This window comes from Neodiprion virginianus, chromosome 5 (assembly GCF_021901495.1).
Source record: "Neodiprion virginianus isolate iyNeoVirg1 chromosome 5, iyNeoVirg1.1, whole genome shotgun sequence".
NCBI classification, from domain to species: domain Eukaryota; kingdom Metazoa; phylum Arthropoda; class Insecta; order Hymenoptera; family Diprionidae; genus Neodiprion; species Neodiprion virginianus.
The window spans coordinates 7,502,453-7,523,590 of NC_060881.1; the positions used below are offsets into that span (position 1 = coordinate 7,502,453).

The 21,138-nt window shown below is 39.5% G+C and overlaps 1 protein-coding gene and 2 long non-coding RNA genes across 10 annotated transcripts in view; 1 reads left to right on the forward strand and 2 right to left on the reverse strand.

The window, feature by feature from the left end:
• Window positions 1–21,138, forward strand: part of LOC124305433 (protein prickle-like) — a 116,200-nt gene that overhangs the window by 50,202 nt on the left and 44,860 nt on the right. The window contains exons 1-3 of one of the 8 annotated variants that reach the window (XM_046764881.1): window positions 11,505–11,646; window positions 12,129–12,258; window positions 12,336–12,504. The exons of 2 other annotated variants lie outside the window; for them this stretch is intronic. The gene's annotated coding sequence lies outside the window, so the exon portion shown is untranslated. Of the gene's footprint in view, window positions 1–11,504; window positions 11,647–12,115; window positions 12,505–21,138 lie in introns of those variants that run through there. 5 more of the 8 variants (XM_046764882.1, XM_046764883.1, XM_046764880.1 and 2 more) reach the window with 5 other exon arrangements.
• The window catches only part of LOC124305439 (uncharacterized), a 70,788-nt gene that overhangs the window by 25,611 nt on the left and 24,039 nt on the right, over window positions 1–21,138 (reverse strand). The window lies entirely within an intron of this gene.
• Window positions 863–10,329, reverse strand: LOC124305443 (uncharacterized). Its single transcript, XR_006908388.1, has 3 exons — window positions 10,317–10,329; window positions 10,138–10,142; window positions 863–930 (listed from the first exon to the last, which is right to left on the reverse strand). It is a non-coding gene; the product is annotated as an uncharacterized LOC124305443 (long non-coding RNA).

Consider the following 21,138-nt stretch of genomic DNA (forward strand, 5'->3'; position numbering starts at 1 on the left):
TGCACCGCATATATGTGTATACGTGGAATATGCCCGAGGTATACTACTGCAGGATGCGTAGAAATATGAGCGAGAAGAATATTGAAGTTAATATACAGAATAGCGAAGGAGACGAAATCCTCGACTCGGGTTTTATCGGAGCTTGGCGGGGGGTGGAAATTGCGTCAGGAGAATTCAATTAAAAATAATTCGAAAGGGTTTCACCCAGAGAAAATGGTCCGGTATGATAATGATTTAATTCTACCTTTCATAATTATTTTTTTTTCTGCAACGCAAACGGAAAATGATTCGTCGGTTTATATTTAATTGTACCGAAATAACGATGATCGCTCGTCTTATCCCTCGCATCAATGCGGATCGACGTAAATTCGGACAGTGACTCAAATCCAGGGTTCATTGAAACAAGTTCCGAGGAGCTTGCAAGTCGTTTGTATGTAAACGAGTTCTGTTACTTGCCCCTTTGTTGGCCCTTCGGTGACCGGGATGATCGACACAACTGGGGGCCATAAACCCTCGGGGTCCAGCCACCTGCATTTGTATACAGGGATGTACGGCCAAGTCACTAGGCTTAGTCAGTTTCGTGAAAACATTGTGGGGCGAAACCGGCTGCAAGGTGGTTTCGAACGCGGATTACTTTGGCCGAAAGTTTATTGGCATTAGATCTTTCACTTTCCGTAAGGAGAATCGCGTTGAACAGTATTGATACACGATTTTAATGGCAATGCTCGACGCTAATTTGCGAAGTTTCAATCCGAGGTCAATGACCGCGGGATTGAATTACCGATAGCGCCTTAATTCCGAATTATTTTGTGGCGAAACTTGAAGTAAAGAACTCAAAGTTTGATGAAACAAAAGAGTTTCTCAAAGTTTCAAAATGCAAGATACCGAAAATTCAAGTTACGACAGTAGAGCAAAGTTCCAAAGAATGAACTTTCAGTAGAGTATATTTAAAAATTTTCTCACTCTCGCACTTTCGGAACTTTGCACTTTTGTAACTTTGAGTAGTCGGTTTTCGTTCCGTCAAATTTGGATTTCTTTACTTTGAGTTTCGCCGCTAAAAAATTCGGAATTAGGCATTTTCGCAACATTTCAAATTCCAAATTTCAACCGTGCCCCGGTTGACGAAGCTTTAACAGTTACTCGGCATAATTGAAACGCAAAAAGTGTATACATATCGTTCTCACACAGTACATAACATATACGTATGAGTTCTGGCTATAAAATTCGATGTCCATTATAAATGTAAAAAAAAAAAATAGAGCTACGTTATGTTTCTCTATCGATATTCGCGAGTCGTATAATACAGCTAATTGTGAATTTGAAACTATTTTTTCAACATCATTTTCAACATTCCTTGTTCGGTGAAACGATGACAACCTTTCTCGAAATCTTTGCAATCGCACGCATCACGGTGAGTCTTAATATTTTTAAATGAAAAGTTCGAGGACCCCAAAGCTACGATTGGGAATTTGTTATAAATCGTCTCTATAATACATTTTTCATTAACTTGAAATAATCCCCTGGGCCGTTTTTTTTATTTCTTAAAAATTCGTCAAAATTGCTATGTATAATAACTTAAACGCTAAATAAGCTGGTTCATCCTTATTATACGAGTTTGAATAAGTATTTAAGTAAGTTAAAGTACTTGCAAATCGTTATTATAATAGTAACATGAATATTTATCCTACTTTACTATTTATCGATATGACAATTATTTACTTTATCGATCGTTAGTAATAATGCACCTTTAAATAATAATTCAACAGCGAACAAAATAATCTTCCAAAGCGTTAGGTTTGTTTACATAGGTTTGTTTACATAAAATGAATGCGTGCTACTCCTTTGTTTTATGTAACTTTGAGTTTTTTTTAGTTCAAAACGTACTAACAACAAAATACATACACATTGTAAGTTCGTGTAACTTTTTTCAAATAAAAATTTCTTTTTCAAAAAAAAAAATTATTTTATGAATTTTATAAATATGGCTAGTTTTTAGTGATTGTTGAAAAATACTTGAATAAAATATTCATGTTACTATTACAATAATGATTTGCAAGTACTTTAACTTACTTAAATATTTATTCAAACTCGTATCATTAGAATGAACCAGCTTATTTAGCGTTTAAGTTATTATACGTAGCAATTTTGACGAATTTTTAAGAAATAAAAAAAACGGCCCAGGGGATTATTTCAAGTTGATGAAAAATGTATTATAGAGACGATTTATAACAAATTCCCAATCGTAGCTTTGGGGTCCTCGAACTTTTCATTTAAAAATATTAAGACTCACCGTGGCATATTCTGACAAGTCAAAAATGATCCTGGCACAAAAATTGCCCCACACCCACCCCCATAAATAAGACAAGTATTTGATCAAGTTCGCTGCGGTTCCGGATGATCGGAGAATAGAATTAGTTGTAATCTCGAGGCGCGAGTTTGGTAAATATGCTTTGCGTAGCTGTAGCTGGCAAACCGGTGTCTTTCACCCCTCGTCCACTCATCTCGGTTGCTTCTTTCCTGCACCCTTCGCCGATTCTTCACCCTCCCCGTAGTCGTCAGTGCGTTTGGATTCGTTCAAGGGAAGCACGCGCGGATAGTCTCGTTGAGATTGTGTTTTCCGATCGTTGACAATTCTGTTCTTATTTGTATTTTGCTTTCCGACGTTTTTCTTTTTTTTTTTTTTTTGCTTCTTTCACTCGTCTTGTTTATTTCTCCCGTTTTTCCATTCTTCCGCTCTTCCATTCCGCTCCGGAACACAGCTGCGCCACGGGATCGGCAAATAAAGCCAATCGACGCGATTTTTACTGCGCGAAAGGGACGCGGGGAAAACGCGACGGCGTTTGGGGTAAATAAAGACAAGTGCTCCGTTCCCCTGGGATCCAGCGGAGTTGAACGTCTCTGCGAACCTTCACTGGGAGAGAGAGAGAGAGAGAGAGAGATTTTTATAGGCAGGTCAACGTAAAAAAAAAAAGTTCACCCGTTTTTAAGACCTTTCATTCCACGTGTTTAGGCGATAATCGGATCTTGCAGGATTTTTTTTTCCTTTAATTTCCATTTATACCGAATTAGACAAATTTATATCGTATATTTTAAGTCTGAGGATATAACAAGAGTCATTATAATAGCGCGTGCAACACTTTTGACGTGTTCTCAAAACTGTTGTTTACGAATTTGAATTTTTACATTTTTTTGATCGTGTTCAGCAAGTTCTCAGGATCGAAACGAAAGTATCTAGCTTGAACAGAAATCTGTACAAGATATATTTGTTCCAACTTAGAAAAAAAAAAAAAAAGAAACACTCGATTTGGCGGATTTAATGATTTGTCTGACGCGTCATACCGAATAAATTTGAATCTAATTAAATAAAACTTCTAGCCTCTACGATAAATAAATTATCTGTGACGATAGGTTTTTAATACATTCGATACAAAATTTTCTGTCCGCTTGAGACAATGACCGATAAAAACGTCCTTCTTTCTGGCATTTGAAAATGAGAAACTTCGCAATTTTTCAAGACTGTAAAAATAATGTAAGACTATTCGTAATCGTAAATATATTTAAGAATTTGTAAGTCGCTCGTGAAATATCAATTGGAAAGAGAAGAAAAAAAACAAATCAAACAATCACACCGGCATTATTTAGAAGAATGATTTTCTATCTTTGGCTTGTGATGCATTTTTCTTTTTTCCTTTTTACCAACATTTCGAGCTTCTAACGAGCCTGATATTTTTACACCATGGGAATGACCAAGCGCGGCAGATGAGCTGGAAGTAGTAACGTAACAAGAGTGTCGAGAAGAAGAAGAAGAAGAAGAAGAAGAAGAAAAAAAACTAAATAAAAACAAGATGATTTCTACATTAGGTTCGAGAAACGAACAAGTCATCGAGGCCTTGACGGACCGTGACGTTGGGTTACAGCGCTGTTACACGGACACAAAATCCTCTCTATGAATAAGTTCCACATTATACTCGCACTTCAAGCAACTCGTTACGAGCTTTGAGCCACGCGAAGGTTTCTCTGCTTAAAACTTGAAGGTTTTCATCCAGCGTTTCAACGCCAGTTACGAAGAAGAGTGTGTCTGCAAGTTGTATAATCCAAGTACGTATACTCGTGTGGGAAGAAGGCAAAGAAGTCTTCATTCCGGATCCGAAGATGGGAACGTCCGGTTCCTCACCTCGTTCCATTAACCCTTACGCTGCGTACCTTCTTTATGTAAGATTGGTGTAAAGTCGGGGTAGCTGGAAATTCCGTGTCAAAAATCATTGCGTACTGATGTTATTTTTAACAAAATCAAATTTTCAATACGAGAAAAAAATAATCAAGTAACCAAATACCGGGAGATGGATCATTCGACTCGAAAAAAAAAAATAAATAAAAATTGTAACTCGGTGAATTTTCAATATTTTCAGCCGAAAATTGACTGAGTAACTCTCAAGATACGGATATAATTTATGAATAAAAATATGGAGATACTGAGCGACGAGATTGAATTTTTGGAAAAAGAACGAACTAACGATATTTTCCATATTTATTTTGGATGGAATCAGATTGTTCCAAACGTTTTTTATACACTGAGAAAAATTTCATTCGTTACAGTAACTAGACAAATTGAGTAAAACAGGTATCGCTGAAAAAACTGTTTGAATATTGTTGAAATTACGAAAAACGAGGCACGCTAGAAAACTAATTTTCATTTTCTACCTGGGAGTTTATTTTTCGATTGTGGTAAAAAATGAAAATAGTTGAGGACTGAGCGGTAACCCGAACTAAAAATTTCTCTCAGTGTATGGAACACGCCGTGGGGTCGTTTTGACCCGATGTGCAGCTTAAGGGTTAAAATCTCCGCGTGAAAAACGACAGAAGAAATGAAAATATACAGGGATATTTGGTAAAGGAGAATAAGGCGACCGAAGGACGTTACTTCAAATTCCGTTGACGTTCGATTTTCATGGGATTTCATCGGAATACCAAATTCATCCCCTCGGCATTCGCATGCGGTAAATATCATCGGAATTGCCGCTAGAAATGCGGTTTTCTTATTCGTTCAGCTTGTTGTTTTGTGAAAAAAGGACGACTTTGAGACAAGAGATTTCTGGTTGTTTCTTCGCTGGCTAAGCAATCGGGGACGAATAAGAAAGCGAATGAGAAATAAGGAAATAAAAAAATAAACCTGAGGATAAAAAGTAACGACGCGATTCCGCTGCCCCGTGATGCCCGATAAACGGGGGGAAATGAAACGTTTCTCTTTGAATAGACGTGCCGCTGCACTACGACGGAGAAAATGCTTGCTTTCGTACCTTACACGCAGCCTCTGAAATTCAAAAATTCCACCCCATTTAACATCCAGATTTTCATCTACCGACTTCACTCACCGAGCTGCGACCCCCGCCATTATCCTCGAACCGTTTAAACCCCGTCAAGCGCGTTTTACGCTTGACGTAAATAGCATAAACGGATATCGAATTTGTTAATTTCTTTCTCACAGGTGGACGTTTATTATCACGTGTTATTTTTCTTCTTTCTAACAATGTACAACGATGAGCGATGTATAAAAAAAAAACGTCGAGATTTTATCGTCACCCTTTTATCAAAACCTGTATACGCGACAACTTTACGTTGCGGCTGATTATGAATTCTGAGAAAGATTTTCAGCCGGTGTGAGCTAGCCGAAAGATACGTAGACACAAGCGAAATTCAATACCGTGCACCTCGTTTAATCACAAGTGTGGATCAGATTTCAAAAGTCAACTGAGAAGGTGCTGGCAGTTTCGAACCACGCTGCTGCGACAGCATTTCAAGACGTTCCGTAGTGAAAAATAGAAACTGTCTCAGCTTTTCTTGAAGTCTGACGACTCTCGAAAAAATGTTTTAAAAAGTATAATAAAATAAAAAATACTACGATTGTGTCGCGCGTTCGTCCTTTGCGATTATTATCTCACATACCTACTTTGGAGTTCTTAGAAACATTTCTCTCGGAGATAAAACTACATTTCAGTCGTAAAACCAGCTTTCCTGAATTTTTCCCGATAGCGAGGCTTGAGTGAAGTTATCTTCAAAAATATTCGAGATATTTTTGTATACAAAGATAATTCCCGGTTGCGATTACGATACAGTCCCGAACTGTTTACAATTACCGTAAAACTTGTAACCCAAAAATATAGTTCTGGATATACAAAATGAGAATAACATATATCGTTGTAAAATGTTGTTACGCATATTGCTGTTTCTTTTTATTACGATCACTCGTACTTTACTTTCTTTTCATTCGTTCCATATTTAAACAGTTTTTTGCAACGATTGTATCCATTTGTAAGATTTTTTAAGATAACTTTAAATTTAAGATCGTAAGTTTGATATCACGTTCGAAGAACGTACGAAGACGCGAAATTTTCCGGCATTTTCCTGCACTCGAAGCTTGTCTTACTCTCTATCTATCTCATTCTCTATTGTACATTGTTCGCTCGAAATTCAGAACGGGGAAATCGCCCGGTTCCATTAGACCAGCCGGAGACGAAGAGAGAGAGAGAGAGAGAGAGAGAAAGGGGTTGGGGGTGGAAACGTGCCCCGACAGTATGCATTGGAGGGTTGGAACCCCTCCGACCGGCATACGTTGTGCGTTTTCCATCCTGCAGGGAACCAAATAGAATTGTGGTTGTCGCGCGGTTTCACCCGTTTGAATATATCGCGCCCTGCTTTCGTCAATTGGCCTTCTCCTACGGGGTTTCGAAAGCTCGGCAAGAACCCTCGGATCAGCTACCGAAGTCGCTAATGGTTTAAGATCGATGCCGTCGAGTGGTAAAACAAGAGAAGAGGAAAGAAGGAAAAAAAGGGGGAAAAAAAAAGCTCGCGGGTTGCGTCAAATTCCGAAATCGATCAAGCTGGCCGATGATAGAGTATCGAAAATTGAAAACGATCATAATTTCTATAAAATTCCGAATACGCAAGTATATTATACATCGGAGAGGGTGAATCGGATGATTCGCAAAACGCATCGACGTTCGCCGAGCGTAAAACAAGAATCTCTCAATTCCCGCGAGCATTTTCCGGGGGGCGGGAGAGTTTGTTGGCTCATAAATATTGCGGGACACTTTAAAATGCCTACGGCAGGACCGACGCTTCCACCAGAAAAAGAATCCATAGGATGAAGGTGGTTGGAGGAGGTGGAGGAGAAGCTTCGAAACCGGAGGCACACCATGACATCGCACCGCGTACGTCGCGAGAGAGAGAAAGAAAGAGAGAGAGAGAGAGGGAGAGTGAAGGACCCCTCGGCAAAGGGAACGAAAAAAAAAAAAAACGGGAGGTAAGAAGATGGAATAGAAGAAAGGTTCCCCCCCTCCTCCGCCCCCCGGCACGGTTCCAACAGTCCTCCTCCACCCGTCGCTGAACATTAGTATTCCACAATCGTGTCGGCTATCCGTCTCTTCGGACAAGAATTCAAACGATTTTGATCGAATTTTCTGATGTCAGCCGAATTCCGTATCGCTGTACAGTATTTATCTTCCCTTTATGTTATTATACCTTTCGTCCGGCTAGCGCAATTTTCCCCGCGGATGATGATAAACGACTAAAATCGTGTTCCGATCAGCGTGAGCAGCTTGAAAATCCATGCGCGCCATCTGGTGGAAAGAAATCGAACTTGTCAAAATCAGGCTTAAAACTGATCGTTGACCTGTTTTTTCGCGTATGGATGTTGGAGCAGGTATATTATCGATTACTTTTCATTAATTTACACGACTTGAGTAATTTTAAACCCTAAATGTTACGATTTTACTCCATTAAAATTGAGAAGTTAGGTTATGTGGTGCTGTAATGGCGGTTACAACAAGGTACCGACGTCAGGAGGACATTTTTGAATAACCCTTTACTTCGCGAGTTGAGTAATCAGTTCCGGCAGAGGATAAATGAAGATTACGGTTTTTTCATCGATTTGAAAGATTACCACTTCGTGTATGAGCTTGCGAAGCGGACGGTGCGATACTATCTTCTCCCGATCAGTATCCGAGAAGATTGATGCGAGACATCAACGAACTACAGATGCGTGAATCAACGGAAATAACCAAAGTTATCCACTATCAAACTTGGCAACTCTCATATCGCAAAGACAACAATCTTTCCCCTCTTTTACTCTCGGTAAAGGCGAAGGCGAAGTGGTTAAAACAAAAAAAAATAAACAAATAAAATAAATAAACGTAATTTTTCACTTCTCTCAACGATCTCGGACCGAAATTTTTTCTTCAAACGACAATCGGACGATGCTCGATGGTTTTTACTCTCCCTTTGTCACATTGGCTGCAACGCAGGCGTGCTCCTGAGACAATTGAAACGATACATCAATGACTGAGTGAAGGGACAGCGGCTCTGGGGTGGAAAGACCATAGATCTTGGACCGGACCAGAAACAAGGAGCACAAATCAAGGGCCGCTGGATCCCAGATGTCGTCCTAAGCACATGCCCCAAATTGAACCCACTTTCGCGATTCCGAGTGATAATTATTCGCCTCGGTATTATTTCCTCCTCGATTATTTTCCACGCAAAATATCTGGCAATAATTAACTTGATCAACGAGTTCATTCAACGACTTGAGTAATGATGCAAGAATTCGATTTAGTCAGATTTAATCCAAGGTGATCCAATCAGCCGGATATGATCAGCAACGGGTTTGTTGATCCTCGAATAAGAAACTTCAGTAATTCGCGAAGCAAATATGAGCATCGAGATGTCGGATGATGGATTTTGAAAATTATAGAATCATCTGCGTCGCAGTTTCTTCTTCTTCTTTCCGTCATTTGTTTATCCTTTTTCATTTTCAACATTTACCAGGCGAATATCAACCTCCGCACGTAGGCGTTGCTAGGTGAGGTAATTCCTCGTCCCAGCTCATCAGTGGGCAGAGTTAAGCTTGGTGAATATCAATGCGAAGTTGCGCGTCGAGTTCGAGCGCCATGACAGTCCTCGGAATGCGTTCGAAATGCGGAATGAGAGGAAGGTGAAATTACGTTCTTGAAAAATGCGGGGAATGGTATAAAAACATACGCAGCTTTCGAAAGGTGCGGCCCGAATCAATAGAGTACCCGTTAAATTTATTTGAAAACATACTTCGTTAATGTACCTACGTGTGAGAAAAAACTGCCAAATTTCACATGAAAAGATAAACAAGTTTACTATCAATTTCAGAGTAATATCATTTTTATATTACTTTTTAAACGCCTTGAACGTGCAATTCGTCCAAGTCCTTATTATTCGTATTAGTCATCTGGTTCGTAAATAAATTCTTTGCAAATATAATACGACGATCATTGTTTTTCCTCAGCTTCTTATAGTTATAATCAGAAAAATGCTGTGTCTAAAATGAATCGATAGGTAATATAATCGGTGATGTTATGTTCTATTGATGAATATGTTCTAGTGTTTTTGAAAATTCATTTCAAGCGATTTTCACAGAATTCTTTGGCACAGAAAAAATGGGCCTTGACAGATAAAAATCAGGCGGGTCATACAATTTTGGTGTGAAATAAATTGAAAGAACTTCTTCTGAGAACTGATAATTTGTCAAATTTGTTCGATTTCATTCTACGATGATTCATTTTATTCGCATGACTACTCTCCACAAGTTTACAAGGACACTTTTTTTTTATCGCGTTGGTATCGGTGAACATCTAATGCGAGAACATCACTGACGAACAAAAATACTGATATTAACGAATTGAACGTTGAAAAAAAAAAGTGTTTCAATCACTTTTTAGAAGATAGTCGTTTGAATTGAATTATGAAGTTGAAAAAATCTACTACGGATTTCAAACAATTTTAAAACATTTTGAAATGAAGCATCGATATCTAACTTTTAGTCTATAATTCCGAGACTGTCTGTTGTTTATATTTCGTAGCTTATGAATATTTGTAATAATTTGATTGAATGACGATGGAGAAAATCTCCTTACATATGCCTTTACGCATTGCCAATTAACAATGATCAATTAACCCTAAAATGGTACGTGCATTTCTTTTTTTTTTTTACCATACCGAGAGAAATTTGTAGTTCCAGTTACCGATCAATCCTTAATTATTTTCATTTCTTACCGCAATAGAAAAATATAGTTCTATGTAGAAAATGAAGAATAGTTTTCTAGCCCTTACCACAAACTCTAGTATCCGTTACTGATTTTTCTCATTACGATCACCGTTGCTATATCTTCTCGTAGCTGTTGCGAAAATTTAATGCTCAATGCAATAGATTGACGTTGAATCTTTGTTAACTAAAAAAGTAGAGTAAACCTCACAAACTCATTTCGCGTTGCAATAACCAAAAAAGGATCGACGATAGCGCAAAATGGTTACCCATACCTCGTATTTCGCAATGCCAACATTATTCAAACAGTTTTTTTTTAACGATACCTGTTTTACTCAATTTTTCTTTTTACTGTAACAAATGCAATTTTTCTCAGCGCACCAAAACTATACATTGGGCACAAAAGTATACCGCGCGGTCGATTTTCTTCATTTTTCTTTTTTAATAAGCAAAACGACGTTACCACTTCAAAATTTTGAAAAATTCGAAAAGCGATGAAAAAAAAAAAAAAATTGAAAATTATTACTTTGACGGAAGATTTCAAATCGCCGTGGGGTACAAACGTACTCCGGGTCTCTCGTAGGATTCGACAGTGACGCTCATTCAAATCTTGCGTAAATCTAGCCTGCCATTCCTCTCCTTTGGTCCGCGGATAAACCGGTTCGAGAAACCCGGCATCCCCGTGACATCTGGGTGATCGAGTGACGAGAGTACCGAGCATTGAACTCATCGTCAGAGCGCAAACACGTTGCCTTCACAAAAGCGTTCGCGAGTTTCCGTCACTAATGAACAAAATTTTCATCCCCCCTCCCTCTTATTTCCCCGCAACGCGCGCGTACATCCGTCAATTGTATTTACTATTCATTCGGCTTTCATCGATGAAGAGCCCCGTCGATTCTCGACTAATTTAACGCCCGTCCCCCTCGCCGATTGACGCATCGATTCAATATTTGATCGTGGGATTGACGGCTAAACGGTTAAGCCACGAGCGAGTCGACGAAATCCGAAAGATTTTTCACCGTAGCCGCGTAAAAGAGAAAGAAAGATAGAGGGAGGGAAAAAAAATTATAATCGAGGAGATAATTTCATCCCCCGCAAAAAAAACCACCCCCGTCATATGGCCAGCCTTGTTTTTACAATTCGACATGTTTACCGAGTGCATTAGGCATCGTGAGGCGCGTGTTTGCTTAGGGGCGGACAATTTGACACTCGGGGGTGGTTTCGGAGCCACGTGCTCGGGGGCGGAATCGACCGAGAAAATCCGAGGCTCACCGAAGCCAAGATTTCAAGTCCCGTGTGACGGAATGCATTCAGTACTCAGCGCGCGCTACCCTGTAACGGCTCGTCTTATCAGGACGATAAAAACCGTGCGTATGCAGGCTCCGAGGAGCCGATTTAACGAGTGCTCGAAATAATGCGCGTCTAATTTAGTTTTTTTTTTTTTTTTTTTTCTCAACGATTTCAACGACGGTTCTAATCAATGGTTGTTCATTTCTATCGCCAATGTGATCTGCCTCGTGGGTTATAACGATGCGAACGAAACGGTGATAATTGTAACTTGGGAATAACAGCGAGTAAAGGTAAAGATGCGAAAAACAAAAATAAAAAAAATAAAATAAAGAATTATCTTGCCACTTACGGTGAGAAAAATTTTTAGTTTCGTTTACCGCTCGGTCCTTGATTATTTTCATTTTTCTACCAGAATCGAAAAATATAGTTCTAGGTAGAAAATGAAAATTACTTTTATATCCGTTACTATTCTTTCTCACTACGATCACTGTTGCTATATTTTCTCGCAACCGTTGCGAAAATTTAACGCTCGCGCAACGATAAATTGACGTTGAAGCCTTGTTTAACAAAAAAAAGTAGAGTAAGCCGAACAAACTAATTCTGAGTTGCAATTACCAAAAAGGGATCGACGATATAGCGCAAAATGATTAGGCGTACCTCGTTTTTCCTAATCCCAACAATATTTCAACATTTTTTTTTTTAACGATATTCATTTTACTAAATTTTTCCAGTTACTGTAACAAATCAAATTTTTCTCAGTGTAGATATTTAGTCTGTACAGTTTATACGGCGGTCGTTTCATCTCTTGACAACGTCACTCAATACGTACTTTTGAAACTTGCGACTGTACGTCAACTAGATTGGAAGAAAAAATAAGGAAAAAAGAAAATCTGTAATTTACGGTAAACGCGAGCGTGATTAATAATTTCGTCTACCAATAACCACGTGGGTGAATGTTTAAAGTTAATACACTTTAAAGGCTTGAAGCACCGACCACGGTTTTGGGTTGCAATTAAAAACGATACCAGGATGGATCATCGATGAAACGGCGCCAAGCCTTAACGTTTATCCCATTGATCTTCTTCGGCGTAATTCGTAACACAGTCGTATAAACGAGACGGTTGTGTGGAAGAGACGAGCAGCTAATGGTAAGACGAAATAAAGCAATCTTAATAAAAGTTTATGGGCGCGGGGCAGAGACGCCCGGCGATACGGGTGAAATCTATATCCTCTGCATACATGCATCGCGGTGCAGGAGTAGGAATAATAAAAACAACAAGCGTATGAGAGCCGGGCCCCGATAGCGTGACTAAACTTAGTTAACAAATCGAAATGCTTCTCATCGTCGTGCGGCTTGATACGCGGTTTTTTCTTTCATTCCTTTTTCTTTTTTTTTTTTTCTTTTCTTCTTCTTCTACCGTTTAATCCTTTTTGCAATAAATATTTACAGCGCCGACTGCGTAATAAGCCTACATTGCAAAGAGTCAATTGTTCGAATCATTTCTAGACAGTATCGTGGAAATTTTTTTCATCCTTCGTTCGAGCTTGTTAAAAAAATTTATATATATACATATATATATAACCGATTGGTAATCACTCAATTTAGTTCGGAGAATGCAGGTATCCGAAAGTACTTTGTTAAAACTCGTGTACGGGGAATAATTGAAACGATCCGATGACTGAGATGGGTATTAAAAAGGGATTCGGTTTATTGTGTCAGGTGCAAAGTGAACAGTCACGATTGAGTGAAGAAGCGGTGTAACTTCTGCCTCCGTGGTTTGGGATGTGAAAAAATGAAAGAACGAGAGAGAGAGAGAGAGAGAAAAAAAATGAAGTAAAAAACAGACACCGCTATTATAAACCGTGGAAAGAACGATCTTGGCTCGAGCGATGAGAGGATCGAGTCTGGAACAACTGCGCGAGGATCGGCAGCTAGAGAATAAGATTTTTTCGTATTAAAGTGTGAAGATATTACACCGTCGTTACCAAACCCGTGAAGAATACACCTCAGTCGATTTAAAAAGAAACCTCGCGTCCTGCTTAAAATTGCCCCAAATTATCCAACAAATCCGTACGAATTTCAGCATGATCCTATACGTGTGTCGAATTCGCTCGATTATGATTTAATATTAAACGTAAGTTTGATCGGTGATTTTTTGTGCAGGGGCAACGTTGAAAAAATTTACAATCGTTCGATAAAAAAGTTAAAAATAAATGTTAAAGTCGGTTATTTTAATCGGATATTTGGTTTAATAAACCGTGTACAATTTCACTGGTAGCGAGTAATTTTATTCATCTGATATGTATTTTTGTGTAAACTTATTTCACTCCAATTTCAAGTTCGAAATGATTTCTAATCGTGATAACGCGAAGCGACTTGTGAAGAAAAAAGTTGCCATTTCTTCACATACACGTATAATATATATTCAAATGATTGGAATTAGTATCTCCGATGATTTTCTCATTACTCCTTAAAACAGTCCGAGCAGCGGCTTAACTTTCGCAGGATATGAAAACCGTAATTGAAGCAGGTTTGAATAATCAAAGTTTTAATTCAGTGTTTATCACGAATGAAAAGCAGGACTTCGTTGTCCGAATTGGATCAGGGTTAAATCCTTCTCAGCACTCGGTAATAACTCTCGTGCCGGTTTCTTGTACGGGAATTTGTTTCCGAGCTTTCATTTTCTCTAAAACAATGGGTTAGGTTACGTGCCAGGTTGATATAAAGATAGGATGGTCGCGGGGCTTTCGTGTTCGAGCCCCATAAAGCACGAATCTGCCTTTGCCGGGTTATTTCTCCTCCACTAGACAGTGTTTGCCGTCCCAAACCATAGCCAGCCATGGTACGTGGAGAGAGAGAGAGAGAGAAAGAGAGTGTGTTCAAGCCTTCGCGGCTGAATGTTCAATGCCCCTGATGAGAATCGCGGTGCTGCACAGTTCTGCACCCCTGCACGATTTCCACATGCGTTTTCTCCTCAATCCATGGGAACAAACCCCATTGTTCGGAATTTGTATCTGCACCAATTAGGGTGTTTCAGGAAAGAATGATCTTCCATTTTCCAGTAAGGTAACCCATTAAAAAGTTTGTTTGGGTTAAAAGAAAGATTTTGTCAAAAGACGAGCGTTCTGCGTCATGTCGAAAATCACGGTCATTTAATTTTGAGCCTTCTTTTTTAACATTGTTTGGAATTAGCGAAGAAACACGTTGTAGCACTTCAATTATTATTTCTTTCCTGACACTTGTATTCGACCCAAAGTTCACGATCCGTAACACAACGATGTATCAACCGGAAATCTTATTCTCCTAAATTAAGAGTTCGTATTGAATTGTAACTATTTTATGAGATCGAATTAATAATGTAAAAGTCGTCAGATACGCTTCCTCAAACATCAATTGGAGATTTAATATTACAACTGTGGGTCTTTTTATACAGTGACGTAAATTGACGTTACGATCGATATAAGCAATAGAAAAATAATTTTCACTAACGATACTTCACAAGTATAAAAGAAATGTTCAAAAGCAAAAAATCAACTGAACGTGATCTTCCACATAACGCAGAACGCTCATCTTTTGACAGAATCTTTCTTTTAACCTAAAAAAAAATTTTTTTAAGGAGTGCAGCGGTGAAAAATCGGTGATTATTTTTCTTCTGAAACATCAAATAATATCTACACTGAAACCCTGGATTGAAACAAAACCAAATTCACCGTCTAGATTTCGTAATTAATTCTATCTTGTACGATTAACCCAATTTTCACGACGTAGTAACCGTTCAATTTTTCTTTTAGAAAATTTCCTGACTAGCCATAAATCGTGGCGATATTTTATCCTCTCTTCTCTTCTCTACACCTCTCTCTCTTTAACATGTCGTAATCGATAAAAATATATCAGTCGCGCCCCAGATCGTGCAAAGTGTCACTCGAAGCTGTACAAGTCGAGGGTGGAGGGTGAAAGTAAGCGAGAGCGAGTCACTTTGGGGCGGTGAAAAGTCGAAGTCGGTACTGGGAATAAAGTGCGCGCTATTGTGTTCGGAGCTTGCGAAAGGTTTTTCCTTCCATCGGTTTTCTCTCAAAAATGAGCGAGAAAGGAGAAATCGAAGTCGGACGTACTTGTGAAGACGTTAAACAGATTTTCCAAATTTTTCACCGCTGTGAAGATATTGCAAGCTTAACCGGGATTCCCTTCCGCCTTCGAATTGACATATACAAAGAGCAGAGCCCTGCTTTCCTGCTTTTCACCTTCGATGATTAAGCCACTCGCGATTCTCGTAAATCGTCGAACCATAACGGGGGTGAATTTCTCCGCCAAGAGAAAAAGAGTAGAAATTAATGCTGTAAAACAATTAGCCGAACAAAATAGTTAGCCGGTTAACCGGCTTAGTCGGTCAAAATCAGCTAATCGGCTAATTTTAACCGGCTAAATCTAAAAGTCTACAAAATCAACAAGCAAATGAATTTTTTAACTTTCGGATCCGAACTTGCGACTGGAATAAGTTTTGTTTTATTATTCACTTTACAGAATTATTGTCAATCAATTATCCAAGGTGTCTTAAAATTTGATCAGTAAACAATAATCAGCTCAGCTAAGAATAAATATTAACGTCCGTAAAATCGTGCTACTTGTTTGGGTAAAATTTTCAAAGTCACTTACAAAGCTCCGCATATTTTCGAATACAAACTGAAACCGTATATTTCCCAACTGAAGTTAGCATATTATTAACTGATACAAAAATCGGCTGAGCTCAAAAACCCCTCTAATTTTAAGTTAAAAATGTTTATTCATGTGGTATTTTACTTTCAAAGTTCGAATCGAAAAGGAGAAAAATTCATTCGCTTATTGATTTTCTTCATTTTTAGATTTGGCCAGCTTAGTCAGTTAACCCAACGTAACCATTTTGGCAGGTTAATTACTTCAGCTAATCAGCCAAGTTAACTGTCTTGGCTGGCTAAGCCGGCTAAATCTTACAGCACTAGTAAAAACTGTACGTTAGGGATGATAACGAGAAATTCTGTCCTCGGAAGGTGAAAACGTTAACTATAACGGTCATTTTACAATCAGCAAAAGCGGGGGGAGTATTTTTTGACTTCTAATTGTGGTTGAGGACGTTTCACTTTCAGAGTGAGAAGAAAGAGAGAGAGAGAGATAGGAGCGAGATAAACTCAAAAACATCCTTTCGTAAGCTCTCGATTGTACGTTTGGAGGATGCTAATTAACAAGAATATTTGAAAAGGTTCAAGAGCGCTTGCATTCGCTGTCTGTGCAGCGTTATTAGTCGCGCTGTACGATCAAAGCGGTTACAGTTTTAATTAACCGAATTTATCGCGCTCGTACCGAGTGCGTGTACAAAATATGACTCGGGTTCGTTCTTTTGGAGAAAAACAAATTCCCAAGGACTCTCGTCCCTCATTTCTGCACATTTTTGTTCGTCAAGCGTGTAAAAAGTCAGTCTGACAGAGGATGAACAACGAAAGAACTTGCAAAGTTTTTCGGATGAAAAATTTTGTGGAAATTGAAATGATGGTGAAACGAGGAAAAAATTTCCAGTCATCGTTATTTTACAGTTTTTGATCATTTTTACTTCTTACCGTGAGCGAAAAATCGAAAAATATAATTACCGGTACAAACTTAGAAATGATTTATACTGTTAAGGTTACTATTATTTTTAATTATAGTACCTGCGACAATAAATTCATGCCAAGACCTTGTTCAACTGTATAAACGTTTTAAACCAGAAAAACAGGTTCAATGTTGTAATAATCAGAGATTGTTGTATCGAAAACTATAAACACTCTAAATAGTTATTTGTAGCACATTATTTTATTTTGTGTTCTCATTTCAATAATACTTTCACGGCTGTTGAAACGATGCTTATTTAATGGAATCTACAATAAGTATAAACCCTAACGACTAAAACTTTTGACATTTGGGGTCCAGTTTCGATACACGGTCGCATGTATGGGTGGGCAATTACATAGACGAATCACAAGCCTGGGTTAATTAGAATGCGTGTTTCATAGAGCTGTTAGCGTATCTATTAAATCTAGGCACTCGAGATCAGAATAGCCGGTAGGAATTTTTATTGCACCCCGAAGCGCGTTTATAAACGTAATTCCAGATATAACAGATCCCGTCCAAAGATGGTTGGCCGGATTTTTTCATTTATTAACGGCGTTTTTCCCTGGCGTAGAAAAATAAGGTGAGCAATAAAAATTCTCGATAAGCTTGAAAAGAGCGCAATTAACCTTCCATAAATTCACAGACGGTAATTTTCAGGATTGAGTAAAATTGCAGGTGCACTGAGAGAAATTTTTAGTTCCGGTTATCGCTCGGTCCTTAACTATTTTCATTTCTTACCACAATCGAAAAATATACTTCTAGGTAGAAAATGAAAATTAGTCGCAAAATGGTTACGCGTGTCTCGTTTTTCCTGATTCCAACAATATTCAAACAGTTTTTTTTAACGATACCTGTTACACTCAATTATTCCATTTACCGTAACAAATGAAATTTTTCTCAGTGTAGTTAAAAAAAAATTTCTCACCTAAAGATAAGTAAAAAAAACAAATTCCTGAAAATACGAGTCGATATTTAATACCTAGTTTTCCGTTTCCTTATTTCCTCTTTCAACCCCGTGAAACGCGATGCGTCAAAAGTACTTTTAGTCTGGGAAAATCTAGTGGCGTCAGCGAAGCGTGCGGGCAGCGGAATCGGCGGCGGTCAATTTGTCCTGGAGAGAAGAGACAAGATCCTAATGGGAAAATAATCCCCCAGGAAGTTGTCCTGCGGGCCGAACCCGGAGGACGAAGGGCCAAGAAAGACATCGCGTCGCTCCGCAGTTCGGCATCCTTAGAATGTAAGACGACGGGAATTCCTCGGATAGCGCGTTAGACAGGATCGCCTTAAAGATAAGCGTTAGGGTCCTCCTCCTCCTTCTTCTTCTCCTCCTCATCCTCATCTTCGGAGGATCAGAGGCTGCAGGGAGGCCTCCAGAAATCCGAGCCGGAGTTCCAGAGGCGACATTTTGTTCGGTCACGAATCTCTGTTTGAGTTTCAGTTCGACGCTCAAGCCGCCCAATTTGGCCTAAGCTAATATTCCTGCTGGGAGAATTAATTGTCGCTGACGCGACGTCCTTCGTCAATTTACCCCGCGCTTAGCCTTGTCCAAGGAAGAGAAGCCCGCTCGCTCCTTTATGTTTACACGGGGATCGTAAGTCGGGGATACGCCATAAGCTACTCGACCAACATCCTCGTAATGCGGCGCGAGTAAATAATGAAACGTTTCCAAAAAATCTCAGGTGCGATAATTTTCAGACCATTTGTTTCGATATTTTTGTCGTTGTTTTATTTTTACAGGAAAAGGCAACGTATACGAATTATCAATGACAAAATCGACTCTGACAATGTCCTTATTGATAAAAATGGTTCATTGCTTCCATTCAAACTGACCGAATTGTCACCGAAGAATTCAAACTTTGTTTATATTTTTCGTAAAAATCTTTCGTTTCAACTTTTATCGCATCAATCTTTCCGTCATCGGGATATAATGCCTGAGAGAGATTGTGAGGTGAGTGCATCAGCAGGGCGGGTTTCGAGTATTAATGACCGTAGAGTCTGCAAGCCCAGCGGAGCAACAACCGTCTGCGTATATACGAAATTATAAATGCATGGATATTAACACTGGTGGGAGTTGGAACGAAGGGTTTTGTCAACCCCGATGTAGAGAGATCATGAGAATAAAGCACCGGCTCGTAACCTCGGTCATATTTAATATTCATAAGTTATACGGACGTGCAGTAGCTCCGTAACACCGCGCGTCATATTCCCGAGTTGTAAATTGGAAAAGCGAAAATTCGACGCCCTTCTCGCTATTCATTACGCAAAAAATTCCCGCTAATTCGAATACTCGGGGGAAAATGTCGTTGAAAAATTTTTCTCCCCAATTCTCTCCCGTCTTCTGTACTTTTCGTCATCTCATCGTTCGAAACTTTTCCATAAGACTCGCCACTGAGCGCCGCGCCGTTGGATAGGCAGCAATACGTTCAGAACGTAACTTCGGTTGCCTACCTGCCGGCGTTCGGCGGCTAATTTTACTACGGAACGGTAAAAATTTCAAATTTGAACGTACGATAACCGTGGAATCGCGCGGTCCGTGCAATGGCTGACCGATGCGGGATAACAAGGAGGGAAAAAGAAGGCGATATTTGTTGGAATTACGCCGGGTTGACGGGCAGCGGCACGGGATACACCCGTCCGTTAATGGGGTTTGACGTTGACGAATCTCCGGGTCGCGACATCGCTCACCTAAGCCTCCCCTGCGAACGACCCGCGGACCTCGGATCCCGCAGGAACCGGTTCATCGCCCCCCAAAAGCGTCTTCATCGACCCCTATTCATTTAATTTCAGCACCTCGTCGCGATGAGTTTTCGCATCACGCAGTCGCACTGGCGAGTTCGTTTCGTTTACGAAAATTCTTTGCATAAACACTTTCGAAATTTGTCGTTAACCCCAGAACGGCAACGTTATTATTTTTTTTTTTTTTTTGTTATCTATTCCGGTAACGGAGGGTAAAAAAAAACGCCTTAATCTTGTAAATTCCACTTCTCGAGTACATCGTATCGTTAAAGTTCCTACAGGGTTTCATTTTCTTCGTTCCTTGACAAAGCATCGCGTGCGTCAAAAAACTTTTTACGTAAGTACCAAAAAAGTGGTCAAAAATAAAGATAAAAAAGGAGATTCAAATCCCCCGCCGTTACGTTCTGGGGTTAAAATTATGGAACAATATATTTGAACAAGGCTATGTTTCTTTGTTGTTATTTAAATTTTCATCGTATAATTTAGCGGGCGCGTTCTCATTTCGCGAAGCCGTGTGAAACGTCGCGTGTAGAAAATTGAGACCTGCAAAATGCTATAAATAAAATTCTGAGATCAAGTTTGAACGCGGTGTTTAAGAATAATTGGAGCCCCCCGTCCTTCCGCTGCGCTCCGCGGTGGCGGCGTCTCTTGGAAGTCTGCTGACTTCACATACATGTCTATTTCCGTTCTTCTGCAGGGCACATGGCCTGCCTCCACCTCCGTTGCAGTCGACTTTGCCTCGCCGTTTTCCTGCCGCGCAGGACGTATTTTTAAACCACTCAATACCGAGAGAATAAATATTATCATCCCCCTACTCGAGAAGCCTAGTCGGCTGAAAATTATTCAATGGCAACACGTCGCGGTCTCGATTCACTCGTCGAACGAGAAGCTTAAAATTTTCAATTTGCCGTGTAATCTCTCAGGAAAAATTACGCTCAAATTACGTATCGTACGTGAGATGCGATCACGAGAAATTGTTATTGTTTTCTTTCTTTTCTTTTTTTTTTGTTTCACGGTGCAATTTGGCGTCGCTCGCACGGTTAAACCGGAAGTAAAATCAATACACCGTACTTTGAAATGAATTATTTGAACAACCCTTCGTTCCTTCCTTCCTTCGTTTCTTCATTTCGGGGCTGAAGGGTGCAGGGAAATACATCTCCGTCAAGTCAGGGGTTGTTAGGTGTAACGGACAAGCGTTGATGGATAGACAAAGGTTTTGAAATTGAATTAGCGAAGTGTAGGCGTTATATTTGAAGAATGTTTAACGCCGTCCACCCTCGGCGAATAGTTATAGGAGTTAGACGCTGTGTATGGTTCGGCGGTGATATCAACACCATATAAGACGCCATATATCAAGGGAGGTAACACGTGCTGCAGCTAGCAGGTGTCTCGGCTTATCTTCAATCACTTAGACTGTCAGCGAAAG